We start from the raw sequence: 20,556 nt of genomic DNA, 5'->3' as shown, positions 1-20,556 counted from the left end.
TCAAGCTCGCTTGCTTTTTTGGCGAGAGAGCAAGTCGAAGGGTTGGCTCCACGGTGTCGGGCGAGGGGGACTTCTGTAAATTCCCTCTGAGCATCTGGAAAGAAGAGGGTGTTGGCGTCGAGAGGATTACCAGGAGGCTGCAAGAGGACAGCCTACAAGCAGGTGGAGGTCGACAAGAGAATAGCAGCTGGAGAGTGAGGGGGTGGGCTGAGGGCAAGGGGCGGGCTGGGGTAGTGAGGGCGTGGGGGCGCAGGGACAGATAGATGTGGAGGAGGGGCCTGGGCTGGGGCAGCGAGCGCGAGCAGGGAGAAGTAGAGGAGTGGGTGGGCTGGGGCAGTGATGGCGTGCGGGCGCAGGGGCAGGGTAGGGTGCAGCCCGCGGGAGGGGGCTGGGACAGCACGAGTTGAAGGGGAGAGGTAGCGATGGTATGGAGGGCGTGTGTGCAGGCAGCAGCCTATTTGAACCTTTATTATTCACTTTCCTGGCATTTTCAAACTTCTATCCAATAGAGGCTTTTTGGTGGTCAGAAAATAGGGGCTTTATAATTCACTTTCCTGGCAGTTTCTATCCAACAGGGGCTTTGTGGGACTTTAGAGAGCCACGGGGACCAGTGCAAGATGGAGTTCTTGAAGTCCCTGGTTTCTTCCCCCCACTCCAATACCCCAGCTGCTCTTTTGCACTTCCTCACCAGTTCCCATGAGATGCCACCCAAACTTAGGCTAGACCACGTTGGGGCTAAAAGTTTGTCGTGAAACTCTACCCCTCTACACTTACCACCTTTCGAACCAAGTTGAGCTGCATCTAACATATCCTTGGTCATGATAGCCCAATCTTGTTCCTGTTTAGCCAATGAGACAATAAATTTGGCGCACTAAGTTAAGAATTCCGAGACCTCTGTGGTCCATTGGTCGAGGGACTCCCATTTGGCCCACTGCCATGGTCTAGAGGTTTTTATGTGTTTTTCCATGAAAATCTTTTTATTGGTTTTAGAAACTCTTTCCAGTGACACTCGACTATCTTGAGAAGTGGGCTGGTGAAGGCAATATCGGGCAGAATAAATGAATTAATCGCTTTAATCTGGTTCTGGAATGGGAGAAGAGCATACTCCCACCTTCTCATTTTTGTTTTGACTTTTTCAAGGACCCAATGAAATCTTTGTTTGTGAGTTACATCCACCCCCGAGGGGGCTCCCAGGTGCTTGAAGATATTTCCTTTTGCGATAATCTCCCCTGTCTAGTCAGAGGGGTCGAAGGAGTCGTTTTCCGGTAGGGAGATCAACCTCGACTTCTCTATATCACATTTGGAACCCGAGGCCATGGCAAACGTTTGCACAATCTCCAGAGCTTTCCTGACAACTTGGGGGCACGCCTTCAAGAAGAGGAGCGAGTCATCTGCGAACAGTTTTGCTAGGACTTGGTCATTGCCCGGTAAAGTTAAGCATGTATCTCCCCTCGCGCAACATTGGCTTCGAGCATCATGATGAGAGGATGTGATTCGATGGTGAAAAGCAAGGGGACCAGGGGGCATCCTTGCTTAATAGACCTTTTGACCTCAAAGGAGCCCACAATTTTGTCATTAAACAAGAGCTCTGACTGGCTGCCAGCGGCCAATGTGTGAATGAGGCGACATAGGCAAGGCCCAAAGTTCAGAGCTTCCCCTTGCGCAACATTGGCTTCGAGCATCATGATGAGAGGATGTGATCCGATGGCGAAAAGCAAGGAGACCAGGGGGCATCCTTGCTTAATAGACCTTTTGACCTCAAAGGAGCCCACAATTTTGTCATTAAACAAGAGCTCTCACTGGCTGCCAGCAGCCAGTGTGTGAATGAGGCGACATAGGCGAGGCCCAAAGTCCAGAGCTTCCATGACATCTTCTATATATGACCATGTTATTCTGTCATAAGCCTTGTCAAGGTCAAGATGTAGCAGAATGCACTCTTGCTTGGTGGAGGCTGCGTATTCGATGCCCACCATTGCTACCAAGATGCTGTCATAAATGGATCTTCCTTTAATGAACCCATGATGATGGGGAGAGATGATCCTTTTTAGCAGGGGGGCTAGTCTGAGGGCGATTGCCTCGGCAATAATTTTGTAAGCAACGGACATCATAGTAATCGGGCGCCAATGCTTTGGTTGAGAGAAACAGACCTGTTTTTGGGGATGGGTTTGGTAAGCCTTCTCTTCACACTTGAATCCAACAACCCTTCGGTGGTAATGGCTTGGTTAGCCAACCGCGTGATTGGGACCTTGAGATCATCTCATAATTCTCTAAAGAGATCATCTCATAATTCTCTAAAGAAATCAGCCATCATCCCATCCCAACCGGTGGACTTTTCCTTGCCAAGAGCTTGCAATGCTAGTGAACATTCATCTTCAGAGAATGCTACTTCCAGGCCGATGGCTTCCAATTGAGGAACCTTCTTCTCGACACTCTCAAGCAAAGTCGCTCTGGCTTCATCCACTTCCTGGGACCGGGTCTCTGGCTGGCCAATAATCTGGCTTGTGTAGTTCAACATTAGACCAGCCCATCTCATCTTGGTTCTGAACTGCATTCCCATTCTCATCATAGAGTGAGTGGATGCGGCCCCGACTCTTCTTGACTTTCAAAGCCCTAAAAATATATGTTTGATAGAGGCTTCTGGTTTTAGGAAGGTCTTCCTAGAGAGAAATCTCGCCTGTTTTATTTTCTCAAGCTGTTCATTAGCCAGGTTAGGTTTAGCTTCGAACCACCGCTTGTGCTCATCGTTGGTAGCTAGCCCAACAGCCTTTCTTGAGGTTAGCCGAGCCACCTCCATTGTGAGTTGCTTGAGGTGCGCCTCATTGGCTTTTTTAATCCCAGGGCTTGAGCTTTTGATTGCTTTTTGAATGCTTCGAGAGAATAGATCCCAAGCATTAGGTTTATTGAGATCCACATTTTGCTTGAGCTTACCTAATGCTTTCTTGGTGAGGCTTCTGAAAAGACGGTCTTTGAAGCGGTGTGTCCCTGTTATAAGAAGATGTTTCTCACCTTTTGGGGTCTGCCCCTCCCCTTTAGCTTTCTTGAGTTGAATGTGTAAGGGCATGTGATCCGATAGACTTTTTGTTGAGATCACCTTCATCTCTAGCATCGACGGGATCCAGGCTTGACATAAGTAGAGGTATCTTAACTTCAAGCACAATAAATTTATTTTTCAAAAAGAAGGGATCTCATATGAGTTTGGAAATTTAAAAAAAAACCTTGAAAGGACACTTTTATCTCATGTCAGGTTACCAACCTAGTGCTAAAGTATCACTTAGAAGGGCAACATATTGTGGAGGCGTTGCATCTGGAAGCAGAACTCCGTTGCTTCGCGTCTCAACTACTTTGAGTATTGAAGTTAAGGCGTTAAATTTTATGTATGTTTGTGTGTTTTTGAGAGATTATAATCTTGTCGGTTCCAAGCTGGTTACAAAGGCCAACAAAATGGTTTTTACTGAGCGATGTAACTTTGCCTTCAAAAATAAAGAGTGAAAAAAAGTTATTATAACTCTTAAAAGTTGGACCAGATTGAGTACATAAGATCTTACTAAAGCATGAAACTCATGGGAACAATTGTGGACCATTGGATAAAGCTTGGCGACTAGTGCCACATGGCAAGCCTTTTTTTTTGGTAAGAGGGGTGATAAGTAAGCAAGGTTTATGACATATGTATATGTAGGCCACTGTGAGAGATAGTTTTACATTTGTTTTCCATTTCTCGTGTCCCGCGTCAACGCCACCTTGCTTCTCATTACACCATCTAACGAGTCCATTTTCTTTTTGGATGTGGAAGTCAGCTTCGGTATTTGCTCTCAGCACTTACGTAGTCCAACAAGGTGAAAAGTCACAATGGCCTACATAAGAGGATGAAAACAATGTGTAACCCACTACTAGTAAGCGTTGCATCTTGGGTGCAATTGTGGACCATTGGATAATGTTTGCTAATTAGTGCAACATGGCAAGCTAATGATGACAAAATTCTTATTTTACTATTTCTTGTAGGCCCTTGTGAAAGGGCGTTGACATTTGTTTACCTCCCTCTATAAAGAGGGGCGTTGAGTATTGGGTCACATACAATCTTGCTCATCCTCTTTAACCTTGTTTTTTCCTTAATTTCTTACAATGATTCCAAGTATTTTTCAATCATTAGTTTTTACGCTTTTATAAAGTATTATAATTTCAATAGTTCATTGCTACACTTGTTTTTCAAGAGCATAATATTTTTTGTGACAACAAATGGTAAAAAATGCTAGTGTCACTTTCTCGTTTCTCTTTCACAAAGATGCCTCTTATTATTAATTTCATTCAGCAGCCCAATGGCTTGCCCGATTCCTATTGGCCAGGAGACAAAGGGGTCCAATGAGAGTTTAGTTGCATTAATTAATTACCTAAAGCTCTCACAAAAGGGGAAAGGGGGACACATGTCAGAAGGCTATCACTTATACTCTTGAACTTCCATTGGCTAAGCCTGGAGAGGTGCAATAGGGTGTGAGCATGAGCAAATAGCAAGAGGGGTCGACCAAGAGAGAGAGGGGGCTGATTTTCCCAAGGCATTATGGCATACACACACTAGTCCATGTGTGGAGTAAGAAGACTCTCTCTCTCCTTCTCAAGCTTTAATGGAAAGCTTATCACCTACTCCAAGCTTGTGAGAAGGGAGGCCTACACCAACAACTCTTGGCTTTGTGATGCAAATCCAACGAAGAGCCAAGCTTCAATGCATGCTCATCTCCTCTACCATGCTAATTACTAAGCTAAGTTATGCTAATATGAGTGATTATGTGAGGAGATGTACATCTTTCTCGTAAGACTACTCCTTCCTCTCAATCTACTCTCATACCCTCTAGCTCTCACCATCTTCGAAGGTGTGTGAGGTCTTGGGTTTGAGACCGTGAGGGAATTGATGTTGTGTATTATAAGTGTTTTGCTTAGTGCTTGAAGTTTCCATCTTCATTGCACTAGCTAGTATTGAAGGAACACAAAGGATTGTATTGTAAAATGTCTCTCTTGATGGGAGAAACCATAATACAAAGCCTTTTGGAGGCCATGTAAATCCGGTCCTCAACTGTTGTCAATAGCTTAATTTCTCTCTCTTTTGAAGTATTGTTCATGCTATCTAACTAGGTGTTATACTTTTTGTTGCTCTCTCCACCCAAGCACTCTTGTTATTCTCATTAGGAATCTATTCTAATGAAATGCTCACTATGTTCATGCTATTTTCCGCTACACACAAGTTACTAGGCCATTAAATGTTACACCCCCTCCTCTGTTTATCTGTCACTGTGAGAATCACTGGCGCATGGTCGGAAAAGTCGTCCCTGCAAGGATGCAAACAGATCCTCCCATGTCACAGAAGTGGTCACTGGCGTAGAAGCGATCTATCCTAGATAGATTCACTCCTCTCACCCTGCGTCAGAGCGAGAAAGACAAGCTGCCTGGGGGTCTCTCAAAATTGAGTGCTGCCAAACATCAGAAACCCTCACAGTCATACATAGCCGCTCCCAAGCTGCCAACTCAGCCCCGTGCACTGTAGCATGGCCACCTCCTATTCTGTCAGAGGGGTCCTCCAACATGGCCACCTCCTATTCTGTCAGAGGGGTCCTCCAACATGTTGAAGTGCCTCCCAACTTAGCCCCGTGCATTGTAGCATGGCCACCTCCTATTCTGTCAGAGGGGTCCTCCAACATGTTGAAGTGCCTCCCAACACACCATTGCTCTGCATGCGGCAGAGACTCAAGAACATGAGACCAAAACTCAGCACGTGCACTTGCCACATTGGGCGCATATATGCTCAGGAAACCCATGAGGCGACCCTGAATCTGCATAGTAATCCACTGAGCTCTGCCTTGCACAATACTACCTCTGCCTACAATGGCCTGCTGCCAAGAATCCGCAATAGTCATACATATCCCTTCCTGGATACCTCCAGGTCCAAATGCAGCTGACCAAAATGTCTCATAGCGACCACGCAAAATCTGATCAACGTGCTAATGCGGCTCACACAGATGATGCTCCTGCAGCATAAGAATATCAATCTCACCACCCACTAGGCATCGCTGAAGCTCTTGACGCAACCAACCCTCGGACGCTGAAACGGGGGCCCACCTAATCCTTGCACATTCCATGAGAGATGAGGATATGCGTGAGGTAGCAATGCATGCATATCCTCCACTCCTCCTCATACGCAGATCCCTTCTGATGAAAGAGCAAGTCAAAGGGTCGGCTCTGCGGGGATGGGCGAGGGGGCTACTGAGGAGTTCCTGTGTGATGGAGCAGAGGACGCCATTCTGTGTGCTGTTGTGGAAGAAGGGGGACAAGGTGAAGAGGGCGGGGGGCAGCGTGGGGGGGCGAGGAGAGGGCAACGCATGAGGGGAGGCGATGGCGATGGCAGGCTAGCGGGGTGCGCAGCAGCAGTGAGCTCTCGACTCTTCATTCACAACTCAAATTCCCCTTACTTATCTCACTGAAGGGGAGAGAGAGAGAGAGAGAGAGAGAGAGAGAGAGAGAGAGAGAGAGAGAGAGAGAGAGAGAGAGAGAGAGAGAGAGAGAGAGAGAGAGAGAGAGAAAGAGAAAGAAAGAAAGAAAGAAAGAAAGAAAGATTTTTAACGTCTATGTCAGGCCGAAATCGGCCTATGAGACAAATCAAATGTACATGGCGTGTATGTCATCCGTCTATCGGAAAGACAAATGAAACAAAACTGATACAAAACTGAACTGAATGTAGGTAATGGAGTATCTGAGGAGGGATGGGGCTCTATCTCTAGGGGTATATGCATGTCTATATGCTCAAGGTAGTACAATCATGAGAATGCATCAAGCTCTCTAGCTCCATCCTGTACAAATGGGGGGATGTAAGATGTGGTACATGGGCGGGGCTGGTGCCAAGGCTACCCGGATGAAAGCTGTCGGGTCGGCCCTCATCTGAGCTACTCGCTCCTCAGTGGCACGGCGCTCTCGGGCTCGGATCTCCTCGATCTGTCGGTGGTGGGAGCTCACGCCCCTGTAGCCTGTGACTCGTGGTCGTCGTCTAGCTCGGTTCACCTCCGCCTGTGGGAGTGTCACTCCTCTTTGAGTATCTGGTGAGGTAGGGGTGGCAATCCTCTGAAAGAAGTCTGTGAGCTGCGACTGTCTCCCTTCTGTCTGTGTAGCTGTGCGTGGCTGTAGTAGTGTGTCTCGATGGCTCTGTATCTCTAGTAAGAAACGTCCGAGCTGTCTCTGATCTCGAGAGTCCATGATCTCTCGGAGAGTGGGCTGTCCTCTGAATAAGGCCTCATACCTGCCTCTGATCTCAGTGTATGCTCTGCATCTACATACAAAGTGCTCCTCACTCTCCACCTCCTCTGTGCAGGCTCTGCTGACTCGCTCCTCCCTGGGAACACCAGTATGTCTCCCGATCTCAATCTCTAACCTGTGTGAAGCCACTCTCAGCTGACCAATCGCCACCCGTGAGCTATGTGGCATATATGTGTCCATATAGCGTGGTCTCTGTATGAACCCCCCAGACAATATGGTGAGAAACTGGTCTCTGTAATCTGACATCCTCGTCCCCAAGCCAGGTGACTCCCAGACTCTCCTAGTGTATAGCTGCCACAGATCCTGTCTCAATACCAAGTTTCTCTCACTGCGAGAGAGGTGAACAGATGGTGAGTGGGGGTCGTACTGGAATGGTGGTAGGCTCTCCATGTCAAGACCGTGTCCCTCAAACCATGCTCTGACCTGTGAGTACCAAGCTCTCGCATGCCCACTCTCTGATAGCTGTATAGCTGCCTCGAATGCTCTACGAGTAAGTCTGTCAGGAGGTAGCTCTCTCATCCTCTGGATGAAGCAGACTGTCTGGAATAATGCCTCTACAACCATAGGTGGTGTGGCGAGCTCGGCTCTAATAATGTCATGTGGCACTGTCTTCTTGCTGCGGAGCAAGCGTGAGATCATACATACCTGTGGTCTCTCAAGCTGTGTCCACTGGTCATCTGTCAATCCTGGTGCCCATACTGCCACCGAGTACATCAGGGCCGGGGTGACTAAGGTGTCAAAAAGCCAGCCCTTCGTGTGGGGCTCCTGAAAGTGTGCCTGGTGGCATCTCCGCTCTAGCATGGTCAGAGCTGCATATCCTCGGGTGAGCCTGTCAGCAGCAGCCTGCCTCATAGTGAAGGGTCCTGGTAGACTGGTGAATGTGATGCCAAGATAGACATAGGAGGTGACTACATCAACCTGTCCTCCTGCTGCTGTGAAGGTGGCAGAGAGAGAGAGAGAGAGAGAGAGAGAGAGAGAGAGAGAGAGAGAGAGAGAGAGAGAGAGAGAGAGAGAGAGAGATTGGACAAGCTCTGCGGGGGCAATAACAAAATGGGGGTGCAACCTACAGCCTGATATAGGGACCTATCAAAAATGCCCGACCCAACTCCAAATACGTGACGACCCTAAAATAAACAAGGGCCGTCACTATCGCACAGATGGGGGCATTGCCTATTGTTATACAGAGAGAGAGAGAGAGAGAGAGAGAGAGAGAGAGAGAGAGAGAGAGAGATGAAATGCTATATTAAAACGTCTTTAAAAGGCCAAAATGACCTATGAGACCAAACTGATACAATCCTTGTGGATCTAATCTAATATCTGGGGTACATAAATAAAATGAAGTAAAGTGAAATACTAAACTAAAAGACTAAAATTGTCAGACTGAAATCATCATCATCATCATCCATGCCCGAGGATGCCCGACATCGGGCGTTGTCTGAGAAAGTATTGCATCCGTCACTGAAGAGCTTCGTCCATGTCTGCCTCTGTAAATAGTCGTACTGGGAGTCTCCCATGTCGTGCTAGAATAGTCTTGATTCTCTGATGGAGCCTCCATCAATGTCGTGGTCGCCCCCGTAGATGTGAGCGTCTAGCTCTCCCGAGCTCAGTGGCTCTGACCACTAATATACCTCTGGTAGAAGTGGGCTCTGAAGTCTGCTGTGAAGCATGCTCATCTGGGTGTTGAGTCCTTGCTCTAAAGAAGTCAGTGATCTCCCTCTGTGAATGTCTCCCATTGCCTGGTCTCCTCAAGAGACTCTCCTTGTGTCTGCGTAGCTCTACCAAAACAACCCGAGGCATCTTTGATCCTGATATCTCTTGACTCTAGCCAACGGTCCAAAGCCCTCTCTAAATAGACAAGGAAAGCGGCCTCGTATCTCATAATATACTGGACAATGACAAATGTGATGTAACTCGGTCTCTAGCTCTATATGACACAACTGGCATATCCTGGCTTCCTGCTGGTACTCTCCTCAATCTGCCAATCTCAATCTCTAGTTGATGCGATGATGTGTGCATTTGACCAATAGCACATTGTATCGCATAGGATAAACAAGTGTCCATAAAGGCCAGTTTGATCACATATCCATCCTCTGTTAGTTAGTGGAGATGCTCTCTATAGAAAGCCATCTTCGTGTCCAACTCTTGTACCGGCTGTATCCATGTGCTTCTTGTATCTAGTTGAATCAAATCCTGACGTATAAGTCTAGTGATCTGAAACCGGCCCGAAGGGCGGTAGACTTTGGCTTTCACCCAAAACTTTACTTTAAGCTTTATGACACAAAGGAACTTCACGAATAAGCCTGTGACTGAAATTCAACACTTCAAGACATTTCACGACTTGGTAGCTAGAGTGCTCCCAAGCAGATAGCGACACCCTGTAGGCCCCAAAGACTGGCGCCCCTTTCGGTATTTCTTTGTTCTTATTACACGAGAAAAACCTGTAAACTTCTACAAGCTGTCCCACTTTTATCGGGCTGAAATTCCTCTAGTGTGACCCGATTTCGGCAACATACCCACAATAGAAGTCTCCACGGACAAAATCCTAAGTAAACATTGACTTTCCACGCACTTTAGAGCACTTTGCAAAACCTCGCGAGAAATTACAGCTCGCTGAATTCTCTGTTTTACGCTTCGATTTGCGTGCCAACCACTTCTGTGGATAGCCCTCGAGCTCTCGCACCTATAGGGTCACTTGCCCCTTGAATTAGACGAGATTCCTCGCGGGAATTCTCTTCAAGTTGTCCTGTACAAGCACCCAATGCTTTCTCGAGGCTCCCCTAGCAAATAAACGATCTGAACGCTTGCACCTAACCCTCACCAAGCTGTCCAAACCTGTCCATGGCTGGAATTGCAGGTTTTTGACCCAATTTTGCCAACATAACGGCGCAAAAATCCCTGCAGGTCAAAAATACACGTCAAGAACACTTTCCCTTGCGGTATGGAAGCTTTCTAGTGAGCTGCAGGTCAATTTCAGCATGCTGTAATTTTCTGTTTTACCACTGTTAGGTGCCTACTACCTTGTACACGCATCCCAAGGCCTTTCCGAGGCTCCCCTAGCAATTCCCTACAGTTTAGCTGCGAAACCTAAACTTACAGAAAAACACAGCAGGCTGTAATTCTTTGTTTTGGACCATTTCGAGCGGAGCGAGCACGCCTACGCATGTCTCAAGTGCTCCCGCACGCAATGGGACAGTTCCCTTGTAAATCGGAGGAGTTTTCACGCAAGAAAACTCTCCATTTTTGCATTCCTTCACGATGGAATTGTGCGTACCTGAAGGGGATTAGCAATTAGCTAATCCGGTTCTTGTACAGAAGGCTGTTGCCTTGGCGAACGTGCATAAAACCCCCAAAACTGTACATGGTCATCTGAGAAGCCCTCACACATGGCACTGTTGAACATCACTGCTAGAAGCTCTACAAGCAAATCTCTGGCATGTATAAAATGCTTTGCGACTAGGCCATCGTGATCATATGCTCTCCTAGTCTTCATCCTCTCAATGGCTTTCTTTATCATCTCGGTGGTAAAGAAAGCACGTATGTGGGCATGGCTCTGGCTGGATCTAGAAGAGGTGGCTGCCTCAAGACTGTGTAGAGAGATGATGCATACTGACCCCATACCTCCGTAGAAGTGATGATTGGTGGGGGGGAGTGCTCATGGAAGAGTCGCCATGCCTCGCCTGAATCCTTGCTAAAAAATAACTGATATAAATCCTGCTCTAGTTGAGCTAGAAACGCCCTCTTCTTCCGTCGTACCAAACGTCGAGAAGCAATGCGTGACTGCGCGTTAGTAATGACTCCTAGAAGTACCTTCCTCTGAAGTCGGGCTTTGGTCTCTCTGCACTCCTCATCATACCGGCTATTTTGGGGTATGCTCCCAAAACGTCGTTGCTGCCCAGGCTCAATGTGTGGGTATGCCTTTGCTGCTGCATCCTGTAGTGTCTCTATCAATATATAAGTGAGCTTCCCTAAAGGTCTCCCCGGATCCTTTGTGCATAAGGGTCTGTAAATACCTCTATGTAGACAAAATCAGCCTCTGAAGTAAAAGTGTATCGGGTATGCGTGTCAGCTTGCTCTCGGCAAAGCCTTTTTTACGCAAGCGCTATTTTTATTACAAAGCAGCACTATTTTTATTACGAAGCATCGGAGAATCTAAAAATAGAAAATGTGTACAAGATTTGATAGGCACCACGCCTATATCACTACCTGCAAGCAGACAGTGCCAACAAGGCACTCAAAACAAAGGCCCACAAGTGGCCCGCCCGAAAAATCCTTCCACATGACCAGAAAGCCTCACAAGATCAGATACTACCTCAAAGCAGCTCTGAGTCACTAGATCTATATAGAGAAACCCAAGAGATGACCTCCAATGCCTATATCACTACCTGCAAGCAGGCAGTGCCAACAAGGCACCCAAAACAAAGGCCGACAAGTGGCCCACCAGAATAAAATCCTTCCACATGACCAGAAAGCCTCACAAGATCAGGTACTACCTCAAAGAATCTCTCAGTCACTAGATCTATACAAAGAAACCCAAGAGATGACCTCCAAAGCTGGAACAATTGCAGTATACAGGGAAGCTCTCACAAGACCGGCTACTACCTCAAAGAAGCTCTCACTAGATCTATATAGGGAAACCCAAGAGATGACCTCCGAAGCCGGCACAAGTGCAGTAGTAACCGCCTCAGTAGTCTTCGAATCTGAATCTGAATTCCTTCAAATATGCCCTTGTACTCCCCATTTATGTCATGTCATCGTCCATCTTGGGTCTCTCACTAGTCCTAGAAGTCAGTGCCTTTTGCTTATGTGTTGGTTTCTTTGGAGACTATCGAATCAGGGTCTCTGAGCCCCCTCTAAATCCGAACCTCCGTAACTAGTCATCCTGATCCACACCATGGTAACAATCTCCAAGGTTAAATCACTAGTCCTTGCTAAAGTAATCAAAGTTGAATTAAAATCACTATACTTGGGAGACAAATGCATCATCGACCATATCTTGTGAAGAGATTAGTTTTTCTACCTAAAGAATCACCCATTGCATGTCACCTATTGTAAACTTTCTCCAAGTGGTAGCGTACGGGGGCCAATAATGGGATGGCCCCCTTTTCTGAGACGGAGCGAGTCAACTATAAACTAAGATGGTACAACAGCATTTTTGGAGTACCGAAGCTCAAGAGATGGCATGGTTACACAAAGTAAATCTGATGTTTGATTGACCACAGCGCATTCGATCCCCCCTGGCGCCTTTGGACTTGAGTAGCCCCCTTGTCCTTCTACTGGCACCCGAAATTTTTACAAGGGAAATGCTACACTCCTGTTGTGCTCGTTGTCAGAGGCGCCATTTCATCCAAGGCTTTTGCTGCAGATTGCCCTTCGCCTTGCGCACGTTTTGCGCTAAACAGACTTGCTAACACTGCAACACAGAAGAAAAGCGCTCGGCGTCCTTGTAAAGGTTGTTAAACTGGCTCCCGTACACCTGCTCTATTGTAAACTTTCTCGAAGTGTACAGCTTGCTGAGTATAATTGCGAAAGATGAAAGACCAAGTCCTCTCATTAAGCCAACAAAAGAGCATTCAAGTTCTGCAAAGTTCTCCAACTCCTTGAAAGAAATAGACTGGTAGGCAAGAGCCTTTGGCCACCCAATCTCGTCATGTATCATCAACTCAACGTAATAGAATTTCAATACCGCCTCCATTAGCACCTCCAGTTCTGGTAGTTGGTGACATCCAGCCTTTGATTCTATGGAAACACCGGCAACACGGGTACCTTTCCTCTCAAGTAACTCATGCAACTCCTCGCTATGAAGAGGCTTTCACCAACGCTCCAAAGAGACATGGATTGTATCTTTGAATGTTTATTTCTCTCTCTACATCATGAAAACTCTCTTCAACATTCTTGTTCGATGCATTGTTTACACACTCCAAGGTCACAAAGCAATCCTCCATAGACATGAACAAACTGGGCTTCAACGCTACAACCTCTTGTTGAAAGGGATCTCTAAACTCCTCACAAGGGCAAGTACACCAGCTCAAATTGTTTCAAAATCAGTCCCCCTCTGTTGCACACAAGCTTCCGACCAGCTAGCTGCAAATCTAAAAAGCTACTGGGTACAAATCGTCGCACTTGAGTCCCTTCTGATGCTCAAAAGGGCGTCCAGATCTCATCCAATTCCTAGCTGAAAATCAGCAACACTCCTCAGTCGGCCTATCAGCTGGAAACAACAGGTACACAAATATCCTTCCCGACGAAAATGCAGCACAAACCAATCAGTCCCCTCTTGATTCAAAAATGCTGGTCCAGGGGATGTTTTTTTGACAAAATGACAGCCACAAGTTGACTGAAAAATGCAGCCAGAATCATCCCCCTCCCCCGTGGCGGATTTACTAGGCGTCGACAAGCCTAGGCTCTGATGCCATGTCAAAGTGTAGCACAGACAAGCCCTGCAGGGGATACAAGAAAGACTACGAGGCACTCATGTTACAAACTATGCCCCCCCCCCCCCCCCCCCCCCCCCCCCCCCCCCCCTCCCCAACACAAGGGGCAAACAAAAATGCTTGACCCACCTTCAAATACCATACAACCCTAAAATATGGAATAAATGAAAAACTAGGCATAAAATAGAGCGCCCAGCACAAAGGCCAGCGAGTGGCCAACCATGACAAAATCTGAACAGTCCCCTGCACATGCCTAGAATCTGGAAAAGCCTCACAAATCCAGGGACAGCCACAAAGAGAAGCTCTTGCTCGATAGATCTAGACAAGGAAACTCAGGAGATGACCTGCAAACTCTAATAGAATCATGTTTTGTAAATTGCACCTTATCTCCCTTGAATGACCCTCCTCCCTCTCACACGTGGTACCATACGATAAACCTTAGTTTCTAGGGCCACAACTGAGATTAGGCCTCATAAATTGTGGGTCCTCTCAACCGGCAGATCCTTAAATAAATTCACACCTAGATTACCTGACTAGGCTAAGGTAGAGTTCTTTTCATTATTGTCTCTTAGATTTAGCGATCGCCAAAAAACGGCCTTAAATGTATTTGCAACCTGCTAAAATTGCAAATTCCCGGTTGAATTCCATGCTGGCCTTGAAGAAGACTAGTAAAAGTTTACGATTTTTATTGTAAAAACTGGCAAATCCTTCAAATTTTAACCTAGAAACCAAGAGAGTTTCAACTGTGCTCTCACCCTTTTTCCTCTTTGGCTAGAAAATTCTTTGGCATGCCTTGCTCAAATGTGGACCAAAGAGGTAACCTTTTTGTGCATGAGGCATATGGTATTTTGTATAGTCAATGTATAAATCAAAATAAGCTTTTAAGAGAAACCACCAAAATGCCTGTAAAAAAAATTCCAAAATACCCCTCAAATCTCCATACTTCCAAAAGCACTCCTCATTTCTGGCCAAAAATTCGTAAAACAAGCTTAATTTTTTTAAAACTCCCAATTGCTTGTCATTCTTGTAAACATCATTGAAGGCATTCCTATGTGAGAAGTGGGCGTTCGTGAACATGTGGGAGGTTCGGCCTTGGAGCAACACATCAGGTTTCATGTATACCAACCTATAGTATGCCTGTACGACTTCCTGGTTGGACAGGTGCTACTACTCTCATCAAGCCAATTGGATTCCGTCGCTACTTGATATGAAAGTGGTAACCTAACAGTCTCTGTCAGATCACCTGCCTCTATATATTAATCTTAGAAAAGCCAAAGGTGAAGGTCAACACCCAAAAGGGCCTAAGAAGTTGCTATCAACAGAGCGTATCTGTTCAAAGACCCTCTTTTCAGAAGCCTGGCCAAAAAATCCTTGCGCAACCTCGGTAAGGATGTTAATTCGGATAACCCTGAAGCGTGGGATTCCTTTGCGAGGAGCATGCAAAAAGCGGTTAAAATCACAAGCCCTGAATTAAAGAAGCCTCGCAAGGAGCGCTTGAAGCAACTTGAAGTTGAAGTAGAGAGGCTTACAACGGCTTACAATGGATAAGCGCGTGGGGACATCCTCCGAAGTTGAGCACACAAGGTGGCTTGAAGCAAAAACTGACCTGGCCAAACAACAGCAGGAGGAAGTCAGAAAGGCCAGATTATTATTTAGGGAAACCTACTTACAACCCGAGGTGGCTAATCAAGCGCATTTTTTCAGAGCCTTTAAAATCAAGAGAGGTCAAGACCGGATACACTCGCTAGTGGATGGGGAGGGAAATGAAGTGAAGGACCAAGATGAAATAGCTAAGCTGATGCTAGATCACCTATGCCAGATCATAGGCCGCCTGAGGCCCCCTCTCCTGAAGTGGATGAAGCCAAGGATAATCTATTGAGGAGTGTCAAGAAGACGGTGTTGCAATCAGAAGCCAACCTCCTGGAGGACTTTACTGAGGAGGAATGCTCCTACACTTTGAAGGCTTTAGGCAAAGAGAAATCCCCTAGGTGGGACGGGTGGACTACGGAGTTCTTCAAAGAATTTTGCGAGGATCTCAAGTCCCAATGACGTGTATGGCAAACCAAACATTGGCCAATGGAGTCCTAGACTTCAGCATTAAAAGGGGCCTCATAAAATCTATTCCAAAGCAAATCTGCTGCTCTCAATTGAAACACTGGCAACCTATAACCATGACGTCAGTGGCATACAAGATTATTGCCAAAACCGTAGCGTTAAGGCTTGCTCCCATCCTGGATAAAGCCATTACTTCTCATCAACACGGATTCATCAAAGGAACGTCAATATATGACAACATCTTGGCAGCAAGGTCGGCATCGAACACGCAACATTCACCAAGCAAGAGTGTATCTTGCTACAGTGTGATCTGGACAAAGTCTACGACTGAATTACATAGCCGATCATTGAGGATGCCATTAAATCTCTCGACTTTGCGGTCAAAAGGTCAATCAAGCAAGGATGCCGGCTTTTCCCTTTGTTGTTTGCCATATGCTCTCACCCACTAGATAACTACTCACTCACACCAAGCTGGAGACGTCCACTACAGACAGCAGTACATTGAAAAAACCTGAAATCCACAGCAAGGAAGCAGAAGATCCATCGTCTCACCGTCATGGAACGATTCGCTGCCAAGCAAGCAACTCGAGGGAGCCACCAAGTTGGGGGATCTGCTACCTTGCCCCAACTTGCCCACCGAGCTTGAAACTAGTACTATTCACAATAGGACAAAAGAAGTTGTACCATTGCAGGAACGCCAAGGAGCAAACTCCCAACCACCACTTGAACGGCCCAAGATGGAGCAGGCCCATGAACCGAAGCAACCCATGGAAGAAGTACCACAGCAGAGAACTCAGATCCCTCCCGCCAAAGGCACATAAGGTACACCATAATGTTCCGCAAGAACACTGCCATGTGCCGGAAACCACCACCAGGGGCCCTTCTACAAGATATGCCAGGCCCTGCACCTTGTGGCGAGAAGAGCTGATGGAGAAGAGCCCCGCCTCTTCATGGCAAATATCTGCACCGTCTCCATCCCCTCTGTCCCCGAGAAGGAGCCTGCCCAACTCACAGCACACCCGCCAGCATAACATCATGGTAAGGAAGGTGTCAAAAAAAAAACCCCTTTGTGTGGGGCTCCTAGAGTGCGCATGGTACGAGCAGCGCTATAGCATTGGTAATGCAACATATCCTCTAGTGAGCATGCTCTCGTCATGCTCTCCATAGAGAACCAGCCTGTGGTACGAGGCTTCTGGCTCCATAGAGAAGCACAAGGACAGACTTGTGACTTAGGGCTTTGCACAACACTTTGGCGTGAACTTGGATGAGACTTTTTCTCCTAGCGCTCGCATGACTACGATTCAAGTGGTGACCTCATTAGCAACTCATCATGGTGGCCTATCCACCAGATAGATGTGAACAATGCGTTTCTCAACGGCACTCACACTACATAGGTTTATGCGAAGCAGCTTCCTGGCTTTAGAGTTGCAATTAAAGAGGATCATGTATATCGGACCACCCAAGACATTGTATGACCTCAAGCAGCTTGGTACCAAAGGATTAACGATCTCTTCACACATATCGGGCTTCAACGTACTCTTGGGGATTTTAATTGCTACGCTGTTTCCCCACAGTGCACAATTTTCCGTCATTATCATTTATGTTGATGACCTCATCTTTACAGGCTCATGGCTTGGCACCTTTTGGAGCATCATGCAGTCACTAGAGTCGACTTTTGAAATGACAGATCTTGGGGTCCTACACTTCTTCCTCAGTCTTGAGATCTAGCAGGCCACACAGGGGATCTTTTCTTTTTTTCCAGAACAAGGTCCTTCTATTAGTTACTGAAACTGCCCATAGGGCTACAACCACCTCTTCAAGAGAGGGCTACAACAACCATGGTGGGAGACTCTCCCAATGAAAAAACCAGCATATGTACAATGGGGCTAAATCTAGAAATGGGGGTAGGGAAAAGCCACACAGGTGGTCGGTAGTGCCATCGGAGTACACCCTGGACCATGGTGTAGAAAGGCCCAGGACGCCAGAGTCGAAGGAAAGCCTCTCTACGCTCTTGCATGCGGTCGGAGCTGCCCTATAGTCCCTCGAGCTGTCCTCTGAGAGTGTGGATCAGCTCTAGCCAAAAATCGCGAACAGTCTCTGCTGGTGGCACGGGGTGAGCCTCAAAGATGCGGAAGCAACGGGCCACCACTCCTGTGGAGTAAGCTCTGTAGCAGGCTGGAGTGTAGGTCGCCCCTCCTCCATCACTATCATCCTGCTGGTGGAAGATAGCTCAAACTGAAGTGCCGGGCCTGAAGGGTGGACCAAGCCACTGCTCCGCAAGTGTACTGTCGAGCCGTGGAGAGAGCAGGCATCAGCCGAAGAACTCGTAGCCACACCTGCTGGGCCGAGGGACAATCCCAAAGACAGTGACACTGACTCTCCACAAGGTGGTCACAAGCTGCACATGCGGCCGAGAGACCACTATGCCCTAGCCAGCTCCCAACTGCTGTAGCTCTGTGTGCGACCAGCCATTGAAACAAGGTGACTCGCCTCGGCTGTCTGGAGTCCCATAACCTCTCCCAAAATGCTGCCAAGAACTCAATTGTGAGTCCCTCCTCCTGCCAATGAGGTGTTGCAGCGGGGCGGGCCTCTCTCTATGCTGCTAGTATATGACGTCCAAGCCGAACAGTGTACTGAAAGAACGGGACTCCTGGGTGGTCTGCAGAAGAGAAGGGATCCGTCCATAGCCACTCACCAGGATCCCACTGTACTCGTGCCAGTGGACAACACTCCCAAGCCAACAGCCTCCAGTGTCCAGTCTCAAGAGCTGCTGGGTCAGGGTCTATGACACAAGTCCTCCCACAGATGCCCATCACTCGGATCCTCTGAAAACAGCACTCTGCTACTTGCAGGGCCTCTACTGCAACTCGTTGAAGGCGTCCCCCACCTTGAAGCTCGAAGAAAAGGGCTGGGACAGTCTCTGAGCAAGCCCTGACTGAGATGAGAACCTCCAGTCGTGTGAAGGCTCCCATCCACTGGGGTGCTACTGGCTCGAGAGGCGAGGTGTGAGCCACTCAGCTGGAACTTACTTTGAGATGTCCTGGCACATGCTCTGCACCCCTCTCATGCCCTATAGCTGGAGACCCTGCACCTCCTCTGACAAACCTGTGAACTTTAGCCAGTCACCTAAAGAGCGCGCTGGACCTGCTGCCATGGGACCCAAGGAAACATGAGGCCGACTACCAACCAAGTGGGCTCTTTGAGTGCTAACCATGGGGTTCCAGACGAGGGGCTGTTGTAGGCGCTCCTCCGTGCACGTAGGTTGTCTCTGCTCTAGGCCACGCCGCAAGTGCTCCCAAGATCGAAGCAAACTCATAGCGAAGCGGTCCTCGAGTCTCCTGCTCAAACCAACTCTGCGCATCTCTGTAAAGATCCATCTGGTTGAAGGTTGCCAAGGGCCTCCTGCCTGAGGCACCCTAGCACGAAGCCGCTGTAGCAAGAACTCCTTCCAGGGCTCCTCACCTGGAAGAAGTCCTCTGGTGATGAACTTCCCAAGAAGGGCTCTACTCTGCTGTGCTAGATCAATGATCCCAAGCCCTCCCTGTGAACAAGGAAGAGTGATGACCTGCCAAGCCACTTTGGCTCGGGCTATCTGAGTGTCACGTCCTGACCAAAGGAAGTTCCTGATCAGCCTCTCTACCTGGCTGATACAAGAACTCGAGAAGATCCAGCAGGAAGTGATGTACCACATAGTCGCCAACAACACCTGGTTGGCAACTACTACTCTGCCAGCCAAAGAAAGTCGTGCTGAGCTCCAGTGTAACAACTTTCTCTTGATAGACAGGAGAAGGGGAGCAATCTGCTGCTCAGGAGACAAGTCCAAACCTACCTGACAGCCCAAGTACCGAACTGCAGTCCTTGGGGGAATCCACCTAAAACCCTCTCTTGGCATCCAATCTGGCACAAGAGCACTATCAACCGAGAAAGCCACTGTCTTTCTCCAGTTGATCAGTGCGCCCGATGCACAACAGGTCTCCAGGGCCTGCTCACACTGTGAAGGTTCAAGGCTGAGTCGTCGGCAAACCCAGTAGCTCATCTCCCCGAATAGGGAGTGCTAAGCCCCGTAGACCAACCTGCTGCGACACCAAAAACCTGCTCATCGCCTCCGCATAGAACAGAAAGAGGAAGGGGGCAAGAGGACAGCCCTGTCTGACCGAGCGTGTAAGCATGAAGCGATCACCTCTACCTCCTGCCAAGAGTACTTGACTATGAGCCTGTTTGTAGAAAGCTGACACCCCTCTGATCCAAGCATTTGAGAAGCCCATCCTGTGTAGAGTGCCCTCTAGAAAGTCCCAGTCAACTCTGTCGTATGCCTTCTCAAAATCGAGAAGAAGAATCACGAGGTCCTCACCACGGAGCTGTGCCAGGGCAGAAGCCTCCCAAAAAGTAAAGATGTTGTCAAGGATACTGCGTTCCTTGACAAAACCTGTCTGAGTCCCATGTATAAGGCTCTCTAGAAGTGGCTGAATCCTCAAACTCATAGCCTTGGCAAGAATTTTGTAGGCTGAGTTGAGGATGGTGATGGGGCGCCACTGTCGAATCTCATCCAAGGAGCTACCCTCCTTGGGAATGAGGTAGATCAGGCCCTCAATCATGCTGTCAGGCATCACTCCTGTGTGCAAAATGTACTGAAAAGCACTGCAGAGATCTAGACCAAGCAGTACCCAATACTCCAAGAAAAAACTGGGAGTCAATCCATCCTCACCTGGACAACTACCACGGGGGAGGGCCCTAAGAGCCGTGTGCAGCTCCTCAAGCTGAAGTGGCAGCTCAAGCCTCT

The 20,556-nt window shown here is 47.8% G+C and overlaps 1 long non-coding RNA gene across 3 annotated transcripts in view; it reads left to right on the top strand.

Annotated features, from left to right (window-relative positions):
• Positions 1–20,556, top strand: part of LOC147456777 (uncharacterized) — a 78,932-nt gene that overhangs the window by 32,551 nt on the left and 25,825 nt on the right. For 2 of the 3 annotated variants that reach the window (XR_015188261.1, XR_015188260.1), the window contains one exon: positions 14,497–14,537. The exons of the other annotated variant lie outside the window; for it this stretch is intronic. This is a non-coding gene — a long non-coding RNA (uncharacterized LOC147456777). The remainder of the gene's footprint in view (positions 1–14,496; positions 14,538–20,556) is intronic. 3 annotated transcript variants of the gene reach the window in all.

The sequence above is a fragment of the Adiantum capillus-veneris genome, chromosome 5 (genome assembly GCF_014529385.1).
Source record: "Adiantum capillus-veneris isolate H3 chromosome 5, ASM1452938v2, whole genome shotgun sequence".
Lineage (NCBI taxonomy): Eukaryota > Viridiplantae > Streptophyta > Polypodiopsida > Polypodiales > Pteridaceae > Adiantum > Adiantum capillus-veneris.
Note: the sequence above shows the minus strand (reverse complement) of the source record. Positions and strands in the feature narration are given on the sequence as shown.